This window comes from Tenrec ecaudatus, chromosome 11 (assembly GCF_050624435.1).
Source record: "Tenrec ecaudatus isolate mTenEca1 chromosome 11, mTenEca1.hap1, whole genome shotgun sequence".
NCBI classification, from domain to species: Eukaryota; Metazoa; Chordata; class Mammalia; order Afrosoricida; family Tenrecidae; genus Tenrec; species Tenrec ecaudatus.
The window spans coordinates 95,573,077-95,590,431 of record NC_134540.1 but is presented as its reverse complement, the minus strand read 5'-3'; the positions used below and the strand labels follow the sequence as shown (position 1 = coordinate 95,590,431).

Genomic DNA, 17,355 nt, shown 5'->3' with positions numbered 1-17,355 from the left:
AGAGCATAAAATGAGGACAAATAAAGGATTAAACTATTGTGTCTATTTTCAAGTTTCCTTAGTAATTTATAATTTTATTGAGGCGTTCAAAGAGTGTTACTCCTTTGTATATTGAGCGAGACTTGTAATTGGAGGTATTCATTAGTTGATTTGCTATTTTTTTTAACGTGTGGAGAATATTATCCCTTGTTAGATATATTTATTTATTTTTTCACTGTAAGCTTACTGTGGAGGCCCCAGAAGAAAGTGGGTTCTTCCTGGGGAGGGACACGGGCTTTCTTATCTATCCTCAGGCAATGCCCGGGTAGTCCACAGCGAGAAGGCCCTGGAGTAAGACTGAGGAACCCTTGTTAGATATATGACTACTTAAATTGAAAAAAAATTCTTTATATAAGAAAATAGTTCTATTCCTAATTTTTAAATTTCCCATATAGTTTAAAAATACTCCGGTAATCCTGCTTTACCAAGCATTTGAACTAACACTCATAAATACAGATGAGGAGAAAGTTAACACGTACTATTGTCCCTACATAAACTATTTTTGTAACAATTTTCTTTTGTTTTGGAACAATTGCAAGTAGACTACATAATCTATGTGGGCAAAAAGGCAAAGAAATGAATCACTTGAAACACTAAATGTATAATAAACAGTGCATATTATCAACATTTACACGAGTCACTTCAAAATGATGACATCCTAAAATGCATTCTGTTTAAAGGATGGCTTTTTATCAATAAAGCATTACATTTCTTTTATTACTCTGGTCCAATACTTTTTCACACACTGCAAGAAAATCAAATGTGAGTCTAGGCATTGGCTTAACAAAGGATCCTTCTTCATTAGCTTTTATTAATAGAAGCATCTCATGTAGGCTATAAGTAACAGGCAGAAGTGTTAATTACATGTTTCAGGGTTTAGGATGAAAACTTGTAAAAAATAGTTTTGATATACTGCAAAGCTATACAACACGCTAAAACCAACTGTTCTATTTTTTTTTTTTTGCTTTGTGTGAACTGCCCATAATGGAAAAAAATAAACAACAATCTACTTTTTAGTGATGAGAGATAACGATATCTTGTTTTTATGGAACATTTCCCAAGCGGAAGAAGAGAAAAGACATGAACAAAATGAAGGGCTAACACATCACCCGATTCAAGTGTCTGAAAATTGGGGAGGTCATGTGCTTTTGGAGGTTGAAAAAATTGAGGTACATATTACAGGAACAAAGTTAGACCCACTGTCGTTTGTAGTACTTGAATTAATTTGTCGTTCTTTTAAAACTGGAAACACTTCTCTAACATGATTTATGAGTGTTTGTATTTTAAATCAATTGCTCTATACACACATGCGCATGTGTGCATGTACACACATGTACACACATGTACACACACACACCCCTTCCCCAAGGGTAAGTCAAAAAGTATTGCTGCTAGCTTCCAGCTCATACAGACATGGATATATTAGAAATGACATGTTTAAATATGGCTCTGTGAATGTTCTGTCTGCAATACATTAGTTTTAGTCTTGCTAAAAAAAGAAAAAGCCCCAAAGGCAACAATGGCTTTTGGGGGGATAGGGTGGGCCAGTTAAGTTCAAAGCAGAGAAGTCAGATCAACAGAGTCAATTCACTGTTTTGGGGGGGATGGAGGGATTCCCAAGGGCCAATCCTGATAGATTTTCTTGATGGTCACAGGGTGGTCAGGGAGGCTTATGAAGAAGTGGTTTCAAGAACAGAGAAAACTTCATTGATGAGAAAAAGGCTAGGAAGATTGAGCCTAGGAATTTTTTTTCCTCACTGTAATTGCGTCTTCTTCCTCGTTGGTGGTACACTCTTCCATGGTATTGTCCTGTAAAAATTATATTGAAAAACCTTGCTCCCTCTACCCAACACCTGGATAGTGTCCATTCAGACTCCAGTCCCTTAAGGATGCCCAGACTGTCATTTTGATACGGGGTAAGTCAAAGACCACAGGGTCCTTCTGCGAAAAATCGAGAGATAGACCCAGACAGAGGTTATCTCAGGACACAATAGCTTCACTGTTTGATATTTTGTTTAATAAACTGTAACTTTGTTGCAATACTTTTTTTGCTTGCTCTCATACACAAAAATATGTATATATCTATATTTATACATACACATTTGTGTGTGTGTGCAACTGTGCATTTGCAAAACACAACTTGTTTGTATGTTCCTGTTCTATATTTAGACACTTCTTAGGGACATTTGTTTGAATTGTCTTATACAATACTTGTGAGCCCTTCTCTCCCTAGCACAGTACCATGCCAGACCCGGAGAATGCAAGAATAAACCACACGCAGTTTGTCTCCTCATGGAAATTTCATGTGCTGACGGAAGCAGTAGAGCTAGCAACCAGCTAGCTCCAGCTAAGCACTCCCAAAGGGAAGGGATACTTTTGGGGAAGACACAGAAGTAAGGAGAGTTTGAAGAGAGAGGAGGGCAATTGGGTGGGGTTTTCAACAAGGAAAAATCTAGCCAAGTGCACAGTACACAGGGCAGGAAGCATACAGGGAAAATATTTTTTGGGGGGTTCTAAAAGCAGCAGCATCCTGTAGGAATGTAATGTTAGCCCCATATGAGCCTCATATGTAGCCCCATATGTAACAATACTTACATACTAAAAAATGTCAAGTGATCCCAATGAAATAATTTCAAAAAAGTTATATGTAATCCAAGATGTCCAAAACTTTGCCCTTACAATATACTTATATAGTCAGTACCAACATAAACTGGCCATCTTACATTTTCCCTTTTAATATTATTATTCAAAATCAGAATTCTTCCAGCATTTCTCAATTTATGTATTTAATTTCCATGGTCAATTCTTGATTTGTTTTAGATTTCATAACACTAAATATTAAAAATTAAATTCCAAACATAGCAACCATTGTGCAATAACCTTTAAAACATTTAGCTCAATTAAAATGAAATAAAATTTAAAGTTCAGTTCGTCAGTCTCTCCAGGCACATTTCAAGGGAGCAGTAATCACACTATTGAGCACTTGAAATGGGTGGCTTAAGTCTTGCAGAGAGCTGGAATGGGCCCTTGTCTTGACTTGGCCAGGCACTCGATTGATAGTGGGTATCCAGTGGACGCTGGTTGAAATAGGTTCAATGGAGCAACGGAGACCAGTGTAGTTAAATGATTTGGTCCGTATCCAAATGGAAGCAGGTGAGAATAAACTAGAACCTAGACCTCTCGCCAGCTTGTAAAATCCTAGGGCAGTATCCAATGCTTGAGTTGTAGATCATGAACAGTGAGTATTTGGATAACAAGACATTTTTTCTGAAAATGTTTTTAAATCTCTTGGCCTTTTGAGTTTGAAGATAATATTCTAATTGGTAGAGCTTGGGTTGTAAAGAAAAGAAACACTTAAAATTAGATACTGTTTTTTGTAGATTTTTAAGAATATATCTCCTGATGATCTCCCTATTGTCTGAAAGCTTGCAGCTAGATTGTCTCAGTCTGTTATCAAGTCAATCAGCAGTGTAGGTATTCTGGATACTCTCACATCTTTACTGAAGCAAATATAATCTTGTATTTGATGATAAAATGGGCAAAATTACACCTTACATCCCAATAGACATTAATTGCAGTAATGTATCCTTAACTAGCATCTTCCAGGAATGAAGTGTTCCACAGAAAGGCATTTTTTTTCCTGATAACTAATTCTCATCGAAATAAACTTAGAGATAAAGCTTTATTTCTTCATTTTTTTTGGTCAAACATCTATTTATAAGGTTACATGCATGTATCTGTTACTTAAGGATTATTACCCTTTCCTTGTCCAATTAGGAATAATTATAGGGGATTGTAATACAAAAAATTAGTACAGTGTATCTTAAAGGTAATTCTTATGATCAATGTCAGGGATGGTTAGAAACCCCAAACAAAGGAAATCAAACATATTTTTTGAACACTTTCTGAAAAATCCTATATAGCAAGGATGGCTAGACTTTTTCTCATGTACATTGGACAGGTTGTCAGGAGAGATCAGCCCCTGGAGAAGGACATCAGGCTTGGTACAGAGGGCCAGCCAAAAGAGGAAGGCCTTCGACTAGATGCACTGAAACAATGGCTGAAACAATGGGCTCAAACCTCACAGCCATTGTGAGGATGGCTCAGGTCGGGGCAGGGTTTCATTCTGCTGTACTGTGGGTTGCTGTGGGTCAGAACCGATGAGATATGAAATGCAGGTCTGTGCTGCTCACGTTAGTTTGCCATGATTTGGAGGTGGCTTTATGGCCACTGGTGTGATCTAAACGCTGCATCTCTAACGCAAAGTGCACGTGATTCTCCCCTACATGATCAGAGGCATCACACTTTGAGAAATCCAAATATTTAGAAAATAATATTAATCATAGCAACCATATCACTCAGGACCGGGGATTTCTACTTCTTTCTGTGAACTTAATCATTGAATACCCTATACAAGTCTATCAAATGGGTACTATTTTTCTGATTTGGACCTGACATGCGGACTGCTCTCAGTGTGGGAACAGGGGGATCTGTCTTCTAAGCAGGGTCTCTGGGGATCAAAAGCTGCCTGTTTGACTCCAGAGTTTAACCATCGTGCGAAACCACCCAGTGTAGATGCTGGGCTCATTGCTCCCGAGTTGTCTTGTATAGATGTGTTGCTTCCATTCTCTGTGTGCGATTTTCAGAGTCTTATGGTTCACCCTGGCTAATGGGAGTCTATATGACCAGTCAGGGGTGATAGGATGTTGAGAACCTCAGCTGCTAAAACTCTCCTCCCCCCTTCTCCCTCCTGCTTGTCAACTATTCCCCGTCAATTCTGCATAATTCAGGAAATTGGATGACCATCTGTGATAGACCTTGATCTGTAACACAAGCAACTAGGCTTTGATGGCACTCAGCAGTTAGGAGCCACATCAAGTCATTTTCCTAAGTGTAGTACTGACTAGATAATCAAAAGTCAGCTCATTGTAAAACAAGAACCTTAAAATTAAGAAAGCATCATAGAAATGTAAAACTCAAACTAGTCAGAGGAATACCTGCGATCATTTCAATTTCTTTAAAATATTTTGTATGTTTTCGAAAATATTTTCTAATATAAAATATATGTATATACATAACTTTTTAAAAAGGAACTTATATTTTATATAAAAATAACTGGTAATATATATATATCATTTTATGATCTCATAACATTTTTATATATATCATATATTTATATATAGCATGTTATAGATGATTTATATATCATTTATCATATTTTATATATAATTATATATATCATGTTATGATCATGTTATGATCTCTATAAATTATGTCACCATCTTGGAATAATATTGCTTATAATACCTTAACAATTGTCTTTCTTCATTTAATATTGTTTTAGGAGCATATTATGATATTAATTTCTAAAAAAAGCTTGAATAAAATTATAGGCATAATGTTCAATCACCGTTTTACTGTAATTTGAATAACACTAAACCCTTTGAATTTATTTTGTTCCCATTTTTACCCGCTATAAATAGTGCTGAGAGAAAATCTTGGGGCCTACATATTTGTCCACACATTAGTTGATTTCTTTAAAAGGGAGTTGTAGAAGCACAATTTCTGGGCTAAGGTGGAAAACTTTTCTTAAGGAATTTGATAAATATTTCTTAATATTACTTTTCAGAATTGCTATACAGCCTTTTGTTTCAATTGCAAGTATATTAGAAATGCAACTCCACCTTAGCCTTATACATACTGCCGACATCACTAAAAAATAAACACTTGCTTAGCACTTAAAATTAAAATGAATTTTTACTTTGTGTACAGTTCTTTCAATATACTAAAAAAGAAATTTTCCTATGTATTTGTGAGCAAGTTGTTTGTCTTCCTGTATATTCTGTCTGCAAGCTGCCCTGGTGGTGTAATGGTCACATGTTGGGCTGCTAACCACAAGATCAACAGTTAAAAACCATCAGCTCCATGGGAAAGATGAGGCTTTCTACCTAAAGTTATGGCCTCAGAAATTTAAAGGGGGCAGTTCCACCCTGTCCTGTTGACTCACTATGAGTCAGAATTGACTTCATGGCAGAGACTTTTTACATATATATACACACACACATGCATGCATACACACACGCACACACATACACACATACACTTTGTCTGAAATTGTTCATTTAAAAAAACTAATTGGTCTAGAGTAGACCAATTATATGTAAATTTTGGCCATATTTCCTATAAATATTCTGAGGGATTGTTTTAGGATTAAAGAGAATGAGTTTAGGCCCCTGATTTAGAGGCCTACTTCTGAGTGTTCAGAAGGACTGCTCACTGCTCAGAGTTCAGAAGTACCTCTGAGTTCTTAGCTCAACCGAGTGTCTGAAAACATGATGTACATAAATGCATGGCCTATTTTGTTCTAAATTAAACCTGTAGGTCAAGCTGATTTACAAAACCTATTGATTTTTTCAAAGAAACTTTTGCAAGGAAGCAAGATATGAAAGAGATTTTTGATTATTTTTATTTCATCTGTTTATTTTTAGTCTCTACCCACTGTAGGCCTCAGAAGAAACAAACTAAGCAAATCTCAAAGAATATAATGAAGTTCTCACTGGTTCCAATCTTAAGAATCTGTTTCAAAACCATGTAGGACTGTTACTTTTACCTAATAAGGTCAAATAAAAACGGAAACTAAGGAGAAGTTGCTTTTAAAAAGTAGCTGGCGAGGGTTGGGGAGGTCTTCATGATGAGCTTAAAAACATTTAAATCAGAAACAAGAAGAAAAAAAGAAAACAAAGAAGTCCCCAACTGTTTAAGAAACCAATTCTTGATTTAAAAAAAAAAAAACCCACAACAGAATGAGTTGTAGGCACAGGTTTCAACCAATGTCATTCTGCTCAATGTTGCCCTGTTGAGAAAACTGGTAGTCAAAGGTACGTCACAATGAGCTCTGTGCGCCTGGTTAGTACCAGTGGCTAGAGAGCAACCGCTTCCCCCAGATATCTCTTGGCTGTCTATCTTTTTTAAAAAACATTTTATTAGGGGTTCATACAACTCTTATCAAAATCCATACATATACACACATCAATTGTATAAAGCACATCTGTACCTTCTTTGCCCCAATCACTTTCAAAGCATTTGCTCTCCACTTAAGCCCTTTGCATCAGGTCCTCTTTTTTCCCCCTCCCTTCCCCCTCCCCCCTCCCTCATGAGCCCTTGGTAATTTATAGATTGCTATTTTGTCATATCTTGCCCTATCCGGCGTCTCCCTTCACCCCCTTCTCTGTTGTCCGTCTCCCAGGGAGGAGGTCACATGTAAATCCTTGTAATCGGTTCCCCCTTTCCAACCCACTCACCCTCTACTGTCCCGGTATCGCCCCTCACACCCCTGGTCCTGAAGGTATCGTCCACCCTGGATTCCCTGTGCCTCCAGCTCCCATATGCATCAGTGTACAACCTCTGCTCTATCCAGACTTGCAAGGTAGAATTTGGATCATGGTAGTTGGGGGCTGTCTATCTTAATGCAGTCAAACCACCACCAAAGTTTCTCTATGCGAGCCTCTCCCTATAGGCATATCTTTGTCTGCCTTTCCTCAAAAGTCTATGACTCTTTGCCTGGATTCTGTGGGTGGCCTGCAGCACCCGGGCTGCTGTCTTTCCCTGTCCCAAACAATGGTGCCCAGACTGAGAAGGGCATTGCAGTGTCCAAATGCAAACCCTCTGACAGTGATGGAGTGGCTCAAACTCAGGGCCCCAGAGAAGGGAGAAAAGCCCAGGCCTCATTCTGTCAGTCTTAGGAAAAAAACCCACCTTTTTTGGTGATTGTCTACATCATATTTCATTAGGTTGATTCATCCAAGGTAATGTTCATCCCTCCCTCCACACCTTGACCTTGTCTCTGGACACCAGGCCTATCCCCACCAGCTGTCACTTTTATAAGGAAGATGTTTGAAGATTCAAGTTAATCATTATTGCTGACGAGCAGATGTAAATGTTTTCTTTCCAAATAAACAAACTCACTACCATTGAATTGGTTTTGACTCATGGTGATCTTATAGGACAGGGTAGAACTGCCCCTGTGAGTTTCTGAGACTGTGACTCTCTATAGGAGTAGAAAGCCTCCTCCTTCTCCCGAGGAGTAGCTGGTGGTTCCAAACTACTGACCTTGTGGTTAGCAGCCCAATTCATTTCTACTATGTCACCGGTGCACACACAAGTACAAAATCCAAAATGAAAACCAAACTCGCTGCCATTGAATCAAAGATGATTCATAACAACCCTTTAGGACAGAGTAGAATTACCTCTGTGAGTTTCCAAGACTGACTCTTTAGGAGAGTAGAGAGCCTCATCTTTCCCTTGCGGAGGTGTTGGTAGTTTGAATTGCTGACCTTTCAGTTCTCAGTCCATTGGGTAACAACTGTGGTACCAGGTCTCAAAAAAAATGCAAAGGATATGTATTTAATAAAATGATAATCCATCTTTTCTATAGCATTATGCATTCACTATTGATTTTAGCATAACCTGGCACATATTTGGAAGGAAGCATTCTATTTTGGATTTGAAGTTTCCAGAAAATCATTGGACTTATGTATTCACGACTCTCTTCAGAATCCTGACAGTGCAGTGGGCATTTGTTAGGCTATGAACTGCAAGGTTAGCAGTTCAAGTCCATCAGCAGCATGTGGGAGGACAGTGAGGCTGTCTGCTCAAGAAGCTTTAAGAAGCAATTCTAAGCTGTCCTGTAGGATCACCATGAGTCAGAATCAACTTGATAACAGTGCCTTTGGTTCTTTGGGGCTTATCTATGTCTCTGTTTTAAAAATGGATAGCAGCAATGTCGGATGTTAGATTAATCTCCTTGGAAATGAAATTTCAACCTCTTTCCAATTTCAGCTGCCAGGGCAGGACCGTGTTTGTACATGTGTGTCTGGGAGTGGAAGGTTGTTGCAGACCAGTCCTCTGTCTCTTACTTTCTAGCGTTTTCTGCTTCTGCCACCTGCTTCCTCGCCTGCTTTTCATGGTGGAGAAGTTAATGAGCAATGTCCCTTAGGGGTGGGCTTTGAGCAAAAGACAAAAGTTGGGAGAAAGGAGGCAGGTCAAAGTTTGAGTGAGAGCAGAGATGTTAGACAAGGCAGAAAACAAGAAGGGAAATGAGAACAAGAGGAAAGAGGGGAAACCATGGTCATTTGGAGATAAAGGGGGCATGGAAAATTGGATGGATGCAAATTAGATCCCAGGGTTGCTCTGCCTGCCAGAAAATTCTGAATAAAAATGAGATACACCCTTCATTGGCTCTTTGTTTCTCTCCTGTTGTCATCGAGCTGCTCTGGATCACGGAGAAGCCAGCTGTACCAGCACGCAATGCTGCCCTGTCCTGTGCAGCTTCACCACTGCTGGTGTGTTCGAGTTTACTAAAGCAGCCAGGTCATGTTTTTGAGTTACTTCAAACCCAGAGGGCTCATCTTCCAGCGCTATAATGATCAACATGTTTTTGTGTGTGTATGAGATCGTTGGGGTTTAGCTTCTGTTGGCTAATATTTCGAAATGGCTAGACCTTTCTTACTAGCCTGTCTTAGTGTGGAAGCTCTGCTGAAACCTGTCCACCGTGCGTGACCCTGCTGGGTTTTGAAATAGCAGCGGCATCACCTCCAGCATCGTGGTTACACGTCAGACACAAGCTGATGGACAGGTGGTCATCTTTTCCTACTCTCCACCTTGCTCTTCGTGACCCCGCCAACACCTTGTTGCATGTGTTCTCTACAAGGTCCAAACAGCGGACATTCGTGTTCTACCACCTCTCTGCTTCTTCAAGGGCTTGGTGACACTATGGGTTAAGCGTTGGACTGCTAATTGGAAAGGCAAGACTTCAATTTCACCATCACTCAGAAAGATGAGTGGCATTTTAGGAAACAGTTATGCCAATCCGAGACAATTTGAAAGCAGTGGGTTTGGCTTGGGCTTTACTTTTCTGTTGACTGGCCCATATATTTATTTTCAATCAATTAACTAATCAATCAACCATTCAGTTAATTATGCTTTGCTTTCTGTTTCCAAACTGGTGGTGGTGGTTGTTCTGCCATCGAGCCAGTTCTAACCCATAGCAACCCTGTGTACACCAGAGCGAAACACTGCCTGGTTCTCTTCCAACTTATTGTTGTTCTTATGTTTGAGCCCACTGTTGCAGCCATAGTGTCAACTATCTAGTTGAGGGCCTTCCTCTAATTTGGTTGCTCCTCCACTTTACCAATCATGATGTCCTTCTCCAGGGACTGGTCTTTCCTGAAAACATGTTCACAGTATGTGAAGCTAAGTCTCACCATCCTTACCTCTGAGGAGCATCCGGCTGTACTTCTTCCAATGCAGATTTGCTTGTGTTTTGGCGGTCCCTGGTACTTTCATTGTTCTTTACCACCATCATAATTCAAATGACTCAATTCCTCAGTTTACTTTATTCAAAATCAAACTTTCATACGAGATGTTTATAAATATCACGGCGTGGGTCAGATGCACCTTAGTCCTCAAGGTAGCATCCTTGCTTTTCAACATTTTTAAAGAAGTCTTGTGCAGCAGAGGTACCCAAGATAATGCAGCCTTCATCTCTTGATTGCTGCTTCTGTGGGCATTGATTGTGGATTCAAGCAAGACAAAATCCTTGACAACTATAATCCCTTCTCAATTTGTCATGATTTTTTTTCAGTATTAAGATATTTTTTTAACATTTTATTAGGGGCTCATACAACTCTTATCCCAATCCATACACATACATACTTCAATTTTATAAAGCACATCTGTACATTCTTTGTCCTAATATTTTTCAAAGCATTTGCTCTCCACTTAAGCCCTTTGCATCAGGTCCTCTTTTTTCGCTCTCCCTCCCCTCTCCTCCCTCCCTCATGAGCCCTTGATAATTTATAGATTATTATTTTGTCATCGCTTGTCCTATCCGGTGTCTCCCTTCACCCCCTTTTCTGTTGTCCGTCCCCCAAGGAGGAGGTCACATGTGGATCCTTGTAATCAGTTCCCCCTTTCCAAACCACTCACCCTCTACCCTCCCAGTATCGCCCCTCACCCCCTGGTCCTGAAGGTATCATCCACCCTGGATTCCCTGTGCCTCCAGCTCCTATATGCACCAGTGTACAACCTCTGCTCTATCCAGACTCGCAAGGTAGAATTCGGATCATGGTAGTTTGGGGAAGCTGAGGAGGATTTTACCAATTGCTACAGTCATGAGGATTTTGGTTTCCCTTACTTTGAGTTATAATCTATGCTGAAGGCTGAAATCCTTGCTCTTTGTCAGCTAGCACTTCAAATCCTTCTCTCAGCAAGTAATGTTGTGTCATCTGCACACAACAGGTTGTTAATAAGCCTTCTTTCGATCCTGAGTTTATTGGCTCTTGGTGGTTGCAAATTGAGCTGCTAATCATAAGGTAAGCAGTTAAAAACCACTAGTAACTCTGAGGGAAAATGATTGGGGGGCGGGGAAGAAGACCTGGTGCAAAGGGCATTAGGGCAAAGAATGTACACATGTGCTTTATACAATTGATGTATGTATATGTATAGATTGTGATAAGAGTTGTATGAGCCCATAATAAAATGTTTTTTTAAAAAAAGAGTTAGTCTTGGAAACTCATAGAGATGTTCTACCCTGTCCTATAGGGTCACTAGGTGTTGGCATCCATATAAGGGAAGTGAGTCTGTTTTGGTTTTGGTAACTTGAACTGAGGAGCCCTGGTGGTCCTGTGGACTAGACATTAGGTTGCCAACTGCAAGGTGGAAAGCTCAAACACACCATCTTCTCACTTAGAGAAAGATGAGGCTGACTTCGCCCACCTAAAGATTTACCCGCTCGAGGTCCGAGTGGACTTGATGACGATGTGGATGCTTTTGGTTTATCTTGATCTGAGGAGCCCTGATGGCTCACTAGGTGAGGTGCTGCCTTCTCAATACAGGGTCCCCTGTCTGAACCCTCTAGCTGCTCTCAGTGAGGGAGGTGAGACCACCGGCTTCCACACGTACTGACTTTCTCAGAAGCCTATGGAGCAGTTAGCTCGTCGACTTGTTGGCAGTGAACTTAGTTTTTAGTCCTGGTACCTGATCCAGTGATGCCTCGGCCATATCCCAATGGACAGAGAGGGTTGTCTCTTCCCCTTCTTATGGGGAGAAAGACGGGAAGAAAATGGTAAGGGGTTGCAGGGTTATGTGGGTGTAGGTTGAAATCAAAGCACTTTTTATTCCTATTACTTTGCTTGGTTTTTAGACAGGATAGTTATGTTGATATGTCAAATATAACACGCAATGCATCAGTAGGGGCCCATGATTTAAAAGAATAGTTGAAACTGAAATAAGGAATCTGATGAAGCCAATGGACTGGTCTAGGGCAAAAAAACCTGGAACAACTCTGACAAAAAATGTGACACACACACTCACCCATTCTTAACAGAAAAATTATATTGCCTACATGATCGTGTGTGCAGAGATATGACCAGGGTAGCTGTGAAACTTCATATAAATAACCTGCTCCTAATGAAGGATTACCACATGTTGAGCAACACTATAGATGGGCAGTGTTGGTGTCATGATTCTACTGTTCAATCAGAAGGCTTTCTGTACTCTCTTCCCACGATGATCCTAACACAAGTTAATCTTTAGAGATTTTTTTTACATTCTCTAAAATCGTTTATATTGAAATGCGAAACTTTTACTAAAAATAAAAACAATGAGGACATACATTTAGGATTCAAAATCTGAGAATATTTTAAGAAAAAAATTCTTTTCAGTGAATTCTGGAAGGAGGCATTGATTTTGCTGGACTTTGGGGCTTTGTGAGGTAAAGATGCGATGGCTGAATGTCCTGATGGAAGTGGAAGCACACTTTCGGACATCACTTCTGGTCGGCAACATGCTGACAGTTACCCCCCATCTCCTTCCTCTCTAGCATGCCGGTCAGAAGCCAGACAGTGATGAATGCAATTTAAAAAGAGAAGCGCATGCTCCACTGGAGGGAAGATGACAACGGTGGGTCTGGCAGCCATGACTGGAACATCATAGGTCAGGGTGACAAAGGAAAGCTGACTTGCACTTGGGATAAACAAAGTAGCTTCCATTTGTGGAGCCATCTGCAGCACAGCTGGCAGGTGCCAAGGCTGCTGGGGAGCCCTGACCCCACCTGCCCAGACCCACATGGACAAGGCGCTCGGAGCCAAAGTGTGGACAGATGGGTGCCAAGCGTCTGGTACTGACGGTATAGAGTGGGCTTTGCACCAGCAGGGCAGACTATTGTATTTGCATGAAATAAACAGAAAGGGTCTTCATCTATTTCTTCCCTCTCACTGCCAAGAAGTAGATTTTGACCGCAGGCGACCCTGTCGGACAGAGAACTGCTTCCTAGATTTGTTCAGGCTGTCAGTGTTTGTGGGTGCACATCTGCCGCACCGCACCCAGTGCCAGGGACATGTGAACTGCCGACATTGCACTTAACAGTCTACTTGGCCACCAGAGTTCCTTCTGTAATCTGTCGAATTCTGTTATTTACTTTCAGGTCAAACCACGTTTTCCAAAAGAACAATGAGATGCTAATGGAAATCCAGTCAACCTTGATCTTCCGAAATCCATGGGCCCCACGAGTGGGTACAAGGATGAGCGATCGCTTCTGCTTTCCGGGGCACACGAACCAGCGAGTTACAGCGCAAGGTGCACACACATGAAAAAACAAAGAAGCAAAAGTCACAAAAGACCAGAAAGCTTAAAGAAGAATATACTACAGACAATTCCTGGCTTACACACATCTCACAAAGGGCCTGGACTTCCAAATACCCCGCATCTTACTGTAGAAACCACTCAGTCTTCCCCAGAAACACAGCATAGGGCCCCTCCCAGACCCCCCTAAAGAAATCCTTGAAGAATCCTTTGAAATCGCTTCGGGAAGGTAGTTTCAATTTCTGTTGGGAACAATGTATTTCTTCGATCCTAAACTGAAATTCAAAGAACATGTTGACAGAGAAACACTTATTTTTTTGGAAAAAGGAAGTCATAAGGGTCATTCTGTGTTATAGTTGGCTTATGATTTAAGCTACATAAATAGTTGAGGGAGCAATTGGCCGAAGAACCTGCATTTGAGGTATTAATTTTATGGGAAAATGTGTTCCAAGTTCCATGCACAGTTTTAAGAAATCCGCATGTATGCGGATCTGATTGCCAACGCAGACAGTGGAAGAGAAGCCACACGGTAGATCTTGATCAATTGCCAAAGTAATAGCATGGATAAAAATTATTGCTAGCGTTTAGAGGCAGAAATATCTCATCGGTGCCAAGGATAGTCAGCAAAGTTCAGGCTTAGGGATCTTGGAGCTGAACAGATCTTAAGATAGAAGCCCTTCCAGCTTCTTGTCTGTAAAGGCAGGTGACGCAGCTTACGGAAGACGCAATGCAAACCCAAGAGCTAAGAGGATTCAGTAAAAATCAGCAGCTAGCAAATGAAAGAACAGGGACTTTCCTTCTAGGCCATGAGCCTTTCATTCTACCCCACTGTTTTTATTTTAAGGACATCCAGCCCAGGAAGAGTGAAATTCAATAAAGATTAAGGACCATTGTCCTCATTTGGAGGCAGCTTTTGTGGTACAGTAGATTAGGTTATGCACTGGGCATCTAATCACGAGGTCAGTAGTTCGAAACCAACAACTGCTTCAAAAGAGAAAGATGAGGCTTTCTGCTCCCGTAATGATTTACAGTCTTGGAAATCCACAGTTCTACACTGTTCTATAGGGTTGCTATGAGTTGAAATCTACTGGATAGAGTGGGCTTGGTTTGGAGTGCTGGTTCTAATTTTGGAGGTATGGGAACCCTGCCATGAAATTTTATATTGAAAGAGTTAATACAAGTTTTCTATAATACTGATGACATTAAATAATTGCTCTTACTTGCTGTTGAGTCAGGCCTGACAGGTGGTGACCCTAAGGGCAATGGCATGAGAGCTTTCCATATCCTGTGCCATTCCTCTGATTGACTTCAGATCAGACCTCTATGGTCTGATCTCACTAACTTTTGGGGTTGTTCCTGACTGATTTTCAGACCTAGATGGCCAGGCCTTTTTTCCTTGTGTGTCTTAATCTGGAAGCTTTGCAGAAACTTGGTCAGCATCACAAGTCTCCACGGATAGGTGGTGTTTGCACACGAGATACATTGGCTGGCAATTAAACCAGCTTCTCACCAATGGACGGCAAGGGATCAATCAATGAACCACCGCAATATAATACATCATATAAAATAATCGATATTATAATCTTAAATCGGTTGAAACTCTTTGGGCCAGATTATCCTGAATTCATACATCACCAACAAGTTCTGACTCACGGGCCCAGGTACTCCATCACTTTATTTCTTAGCTTCTTTGCTGGCCCTTTGGTCTAAGAGAGTTAAGAGGCGACCTGTCTGCTGCCCCAAGGACACCAGCAGCTAATTGGTTTCCCTGGAATGACTTCCTGACGGGGAGAACAGCTCCCTCTGTTTGCTATCCCGCCTGCTCTCCTCACCCGGCCACCCCATCCCTTGGGAAGTTTACTTATCTTATCTAGTAAAGAGACAAGAAAGTGCTCTTTTCAAGATACTCGTGGACTTGCACTTCACGCTCTCCTTCACAGCGCTCTGTGGGAAGGATTCTTTTTGAAAAGGTGCTTCTTATCTTGTTTTACTTTGAACAATCCCTTCAAAAGGAGAGTTCTGACCCAGCCACAGCAGTAGAGATGCAGGATAAATTCCGGCTGGGGGAACAGAGTCGGTGGGAGCTACGCAAGGAAAGAAGGAAGGACTGAGCACGCTGGCTAGCTGGTTTCCGTGTCAGCTTCGTTGGCACGGTCTGTACTTTAAAAAGGAGAGCCAGATCATTTTCAGTGTCTTCTAGCTTGTAAGGCACAATTCTTGTCTTGATTTTTGATGTTTATTTTCTTTACTTTAGGTTCTTTTACCAGGACTCACGTCTCTTCTCAACTATTTTTACCCTTGAGCTTATCAAAAACGCCAAACACATGATGTCCTCATACAATATTTTGTGACTGAATTCGTATAACGATGTGCTTGTGCAAGTAAGCAGGAGATTATCATGACAACGATAAAGCCTTGCTTTTTTCTTTTTTTTTTGCCTTGCTTTTTTCTTAAAGGCTGAGATGTATGTATAATGCAAACGATCTCGTGGTGAACATAGGATTGCTATGAGCCAGACTCAGCTTGACGGCAGTGAGTTACAATTGAATGCTCAAATCTTAGCACATTGATGCCCTCAGCGCTGAAGCACTCCTCTGTATTTTAGTGTGACTCATGAACTAGCACAGTGAATCCCAGCCAGCCTATCGGATGGGGTAGAACTGCCCCGGTGGATTTCTGCCCCTGAAACTCTTCACAGAGTAGAAAGCCTCATCTCTTCCTGCAGAGGAGCTGGTGGTTTAGAACTGCTGACCTTGCTCAGCAGCCCAATCTGAATCCTATGAGTTGGAACTGACTGGATGGCAGTGAGTTTCTTTGTTTGTCCTGAGAACGAAGAGTAAGAAGAATATGTATATAACAGTTTCAGGGAATATTATGCGTAATCACTCCTATGCCATGTCTTCGAAGTGCAGTAATCTTATCAGTTCTTTTAGAATGCTACTTAAGGTCAGGTCTCTCTCTATATATATATTTTCAAACAGCAATTAGGTGTTTGGGTTTTTGTTTTTTGGGTCTAACCATAGAAAATTTTGCTTCCTGAAAAGTATTAGTAGAACACGATCCATTTACTCAATCAATGCTATTAGCAGCTGGGGTTAAAAAAAGAAATGCAAACTTTACTTCAACTTGCTACTTGGTAACTGGAAGCCCCCACTAAAAAGAACTATTTCCCAGAAGGTCACATCTTGTGTCCCTGTTGCACTCTTTCTCCTCTAGCTGGGAGTCAGAACTGACTCAATAGAAGTAGGTTTGGCTTTGGGTTTCTTCCCCCACAGGGTTTACTTCACTTACTTGTTTGAATATTAGATCGAGTCCTTGTTTTGAGTTCAAGTATATTCCTCACTTATAGACATGGCTAGGTTCCAAAAACTAGGTGGTGAGACAAAGACCACAGCACTCTTGGAAATGAAGGATGACCACTTCAGATGCCCAAATAGAGGATGACTACATCGTAACACAACAGGCAAATGACATCATTGCCCAAGAGCTCAACCGGGATGAACACAACCCACACCACCACAGTTAGCGTTACTGTTGACTCACACTTCGATGCTCATCACTGCCAGACATGTGTTCACGAGTTAAGTAGTAAAATAGTAGCTTGGGTTTTTTATGTGTTTGTTTTGTTTTATGCTATTGTAAATGTGAAATGCTGTATAATGAAATCATAATAAG

At 40.8% G+C, this 17,355-nt stretch overlaps 1 non-coding gene across 1 annotated transcript; it reads right to left on the bottom strand.

Annotated features, from left to right (window-relative positions):
* Positions 1-213: 213 nt before the first annotated feature.
* On the bottom strand, positions 214-345 carry LOC142462068 (small nucleolar RNA SNORA49). Its single transcript, XR_012787213.1, has one exon. It is a non-coding gene; the product is annotated as a small nucleolar RNA SNORA49 (small nucleolar RNA).
* Positions 346-17,355: the final 17,010 nt, after the last annotated feature.